At 36.4% G+C, this 5,823-nt stretch overlaps 1 long non-coding RNA gene across 1 annotated transcript; it reads left to right on the top strand.

Moving 5' to 3' along the window:
• Nucleotides 1-3,239: 3,239 nt before the first annotated feature.
• LOC149677354 (uncharacterized) lies at nt 3,240-3,861 on the top strand. Its single transcript, XR_016366372.1, has 2 exons — nt 3,240-3,574; nt 3,632-3,861. It is a non-coding gene; the product is annotated as an uncharacterized LOC149677354 (long non-coding RNA).
• The last annotated feature ends 1,962 nt before the right edge of the window (nt 3,862-5,823 follow it).

The raw sequence follows: 5,823 nt of genomic DNA, 5'->3' as shown, positions 1-5,823 counted from the left end.
TTGCCCTCTATTGAATCTCTCAACAACTATCGTTAAATTTATTACTTAAATAATATAATTTTTTTTAAATATAATAATCATATTAGCTAATTATAATTATTTAACTTTAAATGAGTATGTTTCATTGATTTAAATCGCATTGCTAAAAATTATTGGCGGGCGCTAGGCAGTCATTCTCTCTACTCTCTCTCCTCTCCCACTTACAAAATCCAGCCGCAGCTGGTTGCCGCGCGTCGGGAAGGGGAGGGTGGGTGGGGATCCACAAACTTCTACCTCTCTCTACTCTACAGTCTAACATAACTCGGGTTTTTTACTAAGCAAGCGTGGCTTCGTGGTAACGCGCTCGCTCGGGCGTCTTCACTGGCGTCTCGTATGGATTGGGACATGGCAGGTTCGAAGCCCGGCACCGACGGGAAAAATAATTTCAATTGAAATTAAATACGTTACGCCACCTATGAGGTGTAGCGTGAACTACGGATGAATTTCGAGTCGAAAATTCGCGGGAAATTTGAAATTTAAAAAGTTTATTTATGACGAATCTCATCAGGTCACACCAAAATCCAGCCAGCCGACATGCCGACCTACCGACCTGCCGACCAGCCGTCCAGCCAACAGAGGGCGGAACAATAGTTTTCCAGCTCTAAAGAGCGGCAAAACTAAAAAACATGTAGAAATAATAAGCAAATTGTGTGTAAAATTAAGTTTGGTCTTAATGGCAGTTCCAACAATGTCTTGAAGTTTTTTCATTACATTTAGTAAACTGAAAATTAAAATATTAATATTTTGGTTTCGTTAAGGTTAGGTTACGTTCACCGAAGATAAAACGTAGTGTAAATAATTGCATTAATACAGTTTCAACTCATATTTATTTTTTGAGTAGCTTTAATATTAATATAGATTGAAACGGAAATAAAAAAGTCATGTTTAAAAAAACATTTGAAAATATTAAAAAAGTATTGATAAGGATAAAAATATATTTAATGCAAAAAACACAGTAGTTGGTCCTGCAGTTGAATAGAATGGGACTATATCGTAATTAAAATCACATCTTTTGGCTAAGTTTGGTCGAATGGGACACCACAATATGACCCTTCTGTCGAATGGGACCAAAGCGTTTTATTTGGTGATTGGTGTGTTGATATGAGAACTTGGTTATTAAAAATAAAGCCATTAAATATAAGGAAAATATTTTTATGGTTTTCGGGTTGCCTAAGAGTTGAAATACAATTTTAAGTAGCCAATTAATTTAATTAGAATTAAACTTAAGAATGTTATCAGCTCATAGCTTTGAGTGTTATTATTTATTACAAGTTGGGAAAACCAAAATATTACCTCTCCGAGTCAAGACGACTACTTACAAACTTATTTACCCAGATATGGAAATGTTTCTTAAGTTAAAATTTATGAAATATTAAAGCAGTATACAAAGCATAGCAAATTTACTGTAAATCAGACGACATTTTACATCCAATAATGATATACTTGTACACATTAAAATCATCCGATGGGGGAAAAACGGGTCATCGGCGTTTTATAAATGACGCTAGCGCAATAAAGCGTGCAAGGTACCAAGGCTTAACAAAAATTGTAGGATAACATATTTATAGAGATAGATAACAACTTTTATAATTAAAATTAGAAACTAACATATCTCTTGAAATTCTCGCGTGATCAACTGGCTTCACGCCAATTAAATAGCCATAGAGCTATTTGTATTAATTCCTCCATGGTTTTTTCGCCAAGCTGAGAACTACGCGTTTTACGTCACGTTATCAAAAAAGCAGACTATTTTCTTTGAAGACCGCGCTAGCTCAGCGCTAAGCACCGTGACGTCAAAATTCAAAAACAAAATCCCTGGGCCGCGTTCAGCAACGCGAGGCTCTACTGCACGCGACCCAGATTTCCACCATGATTATAAATCTAAGCCTAATTATTTAAAAGTGTATTTAACTTTCGGCTCACTCTGAACCGTTAATGTCTCTGCATACAGAAACGAAAACCAAACCCAAACTTTTACTTTTTGGTTCACTAGGCCTATTGACAAATAAGAGTTCATTTGACCAACATAGTAGCGTTGAACTTGTATTCACTTTAGAAAGGATTATGCTATAAACAGATGTAGTATAGCTTAAGTAATATATCAACATCCATTTTAAATAATAATATTAAAAAAAATCTTTGGAATATCAAAATGAAATAGAGCTTTAAAGCTACAAAAGTACTAAATGCATCATAATTACGAAAAATATTTCCACATATTCAGTTTATATTAAGGATAAAGGGAATATTATGGTTGTGTTGGATTTCTTTACACATCAAAACAAAACGAACTTCTAACGCAGCGCACTACTGTAACAACGGACGGACACATACAGACAAAAACATAGACTGCTTTTAACTCTTTCCGTATTAATTTTGAATTGAGAAACAAGATTATCTTAAATATTAAAATAAATATAATTAATATTTAATATTTTCTTCGTTAGTTATTCGCCTTATTGAACGTTACATCGTTTTAAAAAAGAACAATTAAACATTCTTGAGAGACTTGACTAATATTGGCGTTTGAAATGAAGCATACGCCGGTTGCTTCGCCTTACTAAAATAGGTAGTATATAAGGGTTTCGAATCGCAGCCATAGATAAGAACAGCGCAATTGCGTGAACCTTTGGTGGAAGCCCCACCTTAGGGAGGCCGGACGTTTCTCGTAACCCTGGCCGATCGCCGCGTATGTCTTAACCTTAACGATGATGATGGAGTAGAAGCCAGGTGTGCAGACTGGTGTTCATGTGGGATGGACAAAAACAATGACCAGAAGATGGTGGTGTTAGAAGCCAGGTGTACAGACTGGTGTCCATGTGGGATGGACAAAGACCACAAGAGGGTGGGGATTAGAAGCCAGTGTGTACAGACTGGTGTCCATGTGGGATGGACAAAGAGCAGCAGATGATTGTGATTAGAAGCCAGTGTGTACAGACTGGTGTCCATGTGGGATGGACAAAGACCAGAGGCTGGTGATGTTAGACAGGCAATGGAGTAATAGCCTGTAAGTGTAATACAATTTTCGAAATTTCCGGAAATTGAGAACACGTTTGCTCCGATTTGCAAACTGCGAACGCGGTCACGTGGGTGTAACAACAGACAGACACACACACACACCCACACACACACCCACCCACACACACACACACAGACAGACACGTCGAAATTAGAACCTCTCCGTGACATACGTCACTCGGAGAGGTAACAAGTCGGGAAAACCAAAATATTACCTCTCCGTGTCGAGAAGATTATATAAACTTAAGTATCCAATGAAAACGTCGACCTTTTTGCCCTCATCCTTTCCCGCGCTTTGCGCTTCCGCATTTCATCCTTACTCTCAACATTATCTTCCTCCATTTTACATACAAAAATCGAATACTCACAAAAAGGAGCGGCAAAAACCTGCTGGCTCTTTACAACCACTTAATTTGACTTAATATCCAACTTCCAAACACAAATATTTACTGGTAGATAAATTGACAACCTACAAGCAAAGAAAAATTCTCAAGAATGGCTCCCGCAAATTTAAAAGGTCTATTTTCAACTAGGTTTTTTTGAAATTTTTGGTCTAACTGTTATCTACACCTAGATGGTTTTCAGAGAAACAAACAAGGAGCATAAACACAATAATGGAAGCTTCAGTTTTATTTAAAACATGTAAAACAATTATCATCTCTGCAAATAGCTTACACATGTCTTTTTTACCAATGCCTAACCGTTTGGATTTTTCTAAAGCAATCTCAGCACCAAAAAATATTTTTTGATACAAAATAAATGTTTTATATTCTTATTAAGAATAAAACAAAAGGATAAAAAAGATCTGTCCTCTCGTAATTTTTTAAGCTTTTATCAAGATTACTCTATACAACAGTAACAAGGAGTATAAACCCATTAGTGGAAGCAGTATTTTTTTTCCGAAACAATCTCGCTTATGTTTATCCTCTCTAGGCTTCGCTAAATACGTATTTCTCTTATGTAAAATATTAATAGACAGGCAAGGATTCATACCATTAAAGAAGGAGAGCAATATTATCCATATTTTCATTTCATATACAGAGAAAAGAAATTATTATGTTTCTGAGAGGAGCTTCCCATTTTTGTTGTTGTTTTGAAAAATATATCGTAATGCACGGGCCTTAATAGATATAGGAGGCAATGAATGAAATATATCACAATGCACAGGCCTTGATAGATATAGGAGGCAATGAAGGAAATATATCGCATGCACGGGCCTTGGTAGATATAGGAGGCAATGATAATCTCTCTCTTTGCACGAGAGATTTATCTTTAATATTTAAATAAATATAATTATTTTTAATTATTTTAATCTTCAATAATTAACATTAATAATAGTTAAATCGTTTAAAATAAAGTTATACCTATTATCATCTCAAACTTTGCTAATATTGACGTTTAAAGTGAAGGGTACCCCTCTTGCCCGCTTTTTTCAAATTTGGGGTATATATACGATTCGATTCCATTATAATAGTAAGGAAAAAGCGCAATTGCGAAAACCTTTGGTGGAGATCCCACCTTAGGGAGGCTAGACGTTTCTCGTAACCCTAGCTGATCGCCGCGTATATCCTAAAACCAAACGATGATGATGGAGTAGAAGCCAATGATACAGATTGGTGTCTATGTGGAATAGACGGAAGACCAGTGGATGGTGGTGTTAGAAGCCAGTGTAAGTGCAGACTGGTGTCAATGTGGGATTGACAAAGAATAGAAGATGGTGGTGGTGGAAGCCAGAAAAGTACCAGACCGGTGTTCATATGGGATGGACGAAGACCAAACATGGTGGTGTGAGAACTCAAGTATAGACTAGCCAAAGGAGAGAAATACAATTTTCCAAATTTCTGTGAACTGTCAATGCGGTCCGGAAATTGGGAACACGTTTGCTCCGATACGCAAACTGCGAACGCGGTCACGTGGGTGTAACAACGGACAGACAGACACACAGACAGACACACACACACACACACACACACACAGACAGACACGGCCGTTACAGAACCTCTCCTGGACTACGTCACACGGAGAGGTAAAAATGGGAAATCTTTTCTCTTCAACGCACACTGATTTAAATATAAATAATATACTTTTTTAATTTATATCTTTCAATTTCATTAAAATATTAAAAATCGCCAATTACATGTTTTTTTACTAAAACCAAAATTTTATTTTCCCAAAGGCAAAAGAATGTAATGCTTTTTCTAGTAAGTATGTCTTATCTCTTCTATATTACCCCTGCTTTGGCAAGCACGCTGCCAAAATCACCTTTTCGCAATTCTCGTCTCTCTACGTTACTCAGCAATCAATTTTCATTTCATTTATTCGAGGACCGCGGGGTCGGGTGGTACTCGGTACTTAACGTGTAAATTATCTGGGATAAAATTAGGTTATATCCTAATAAAAGTGATGTGAAATTGGCTAAATTCAAAAGAAGTGAAAGTTCCGAGAGAAGTGCGGATTTCTCTAAAAAGCCTTAATGCGCTCTCGGAACAGCTTTCATAGTTCAAATTGTTAGTCGACGAAAAATGCTGATAGAAGTCTTCAATAATTCAAAATAAGGTCCTAAGTGTACACATACTAGCTGCTGTAAAACAAATTGGAGGCACTGAAATGCTGTTAATGCTTTAGCCTGTTAATGCTAAATGGTTTTTAAATATTTCAATATCGTGGTATGGTATTTGTGGCTTTGTAAGGCACCGTAGACATAAATTCTTGAAATCTTTGTTTTATGGCGAGGTTTCTTAACGAGTGGAATTTGAGAAATATTTT

This window comes from Phalangium opilio, unplaced genomic scaffold (genome assembly GCF_054372755.1).
Source record: "Phalangium opilio isolate 3A_F unplaced genomic scaffold, DU_Popi_V2 ptg000043l_1, whole genome shotgun sequence".
NCBI lineage: Eukaryota > Metazoa > Arthropoda > Arachnida > Opiliones > Phalangiidae > Phalangium > Phalangium opilio.
The sequence above is the reverse complement of the archived record's forward strand: the minus strand, read 5'-3'. Positions and strand labels throughout refer to the sequence as shown.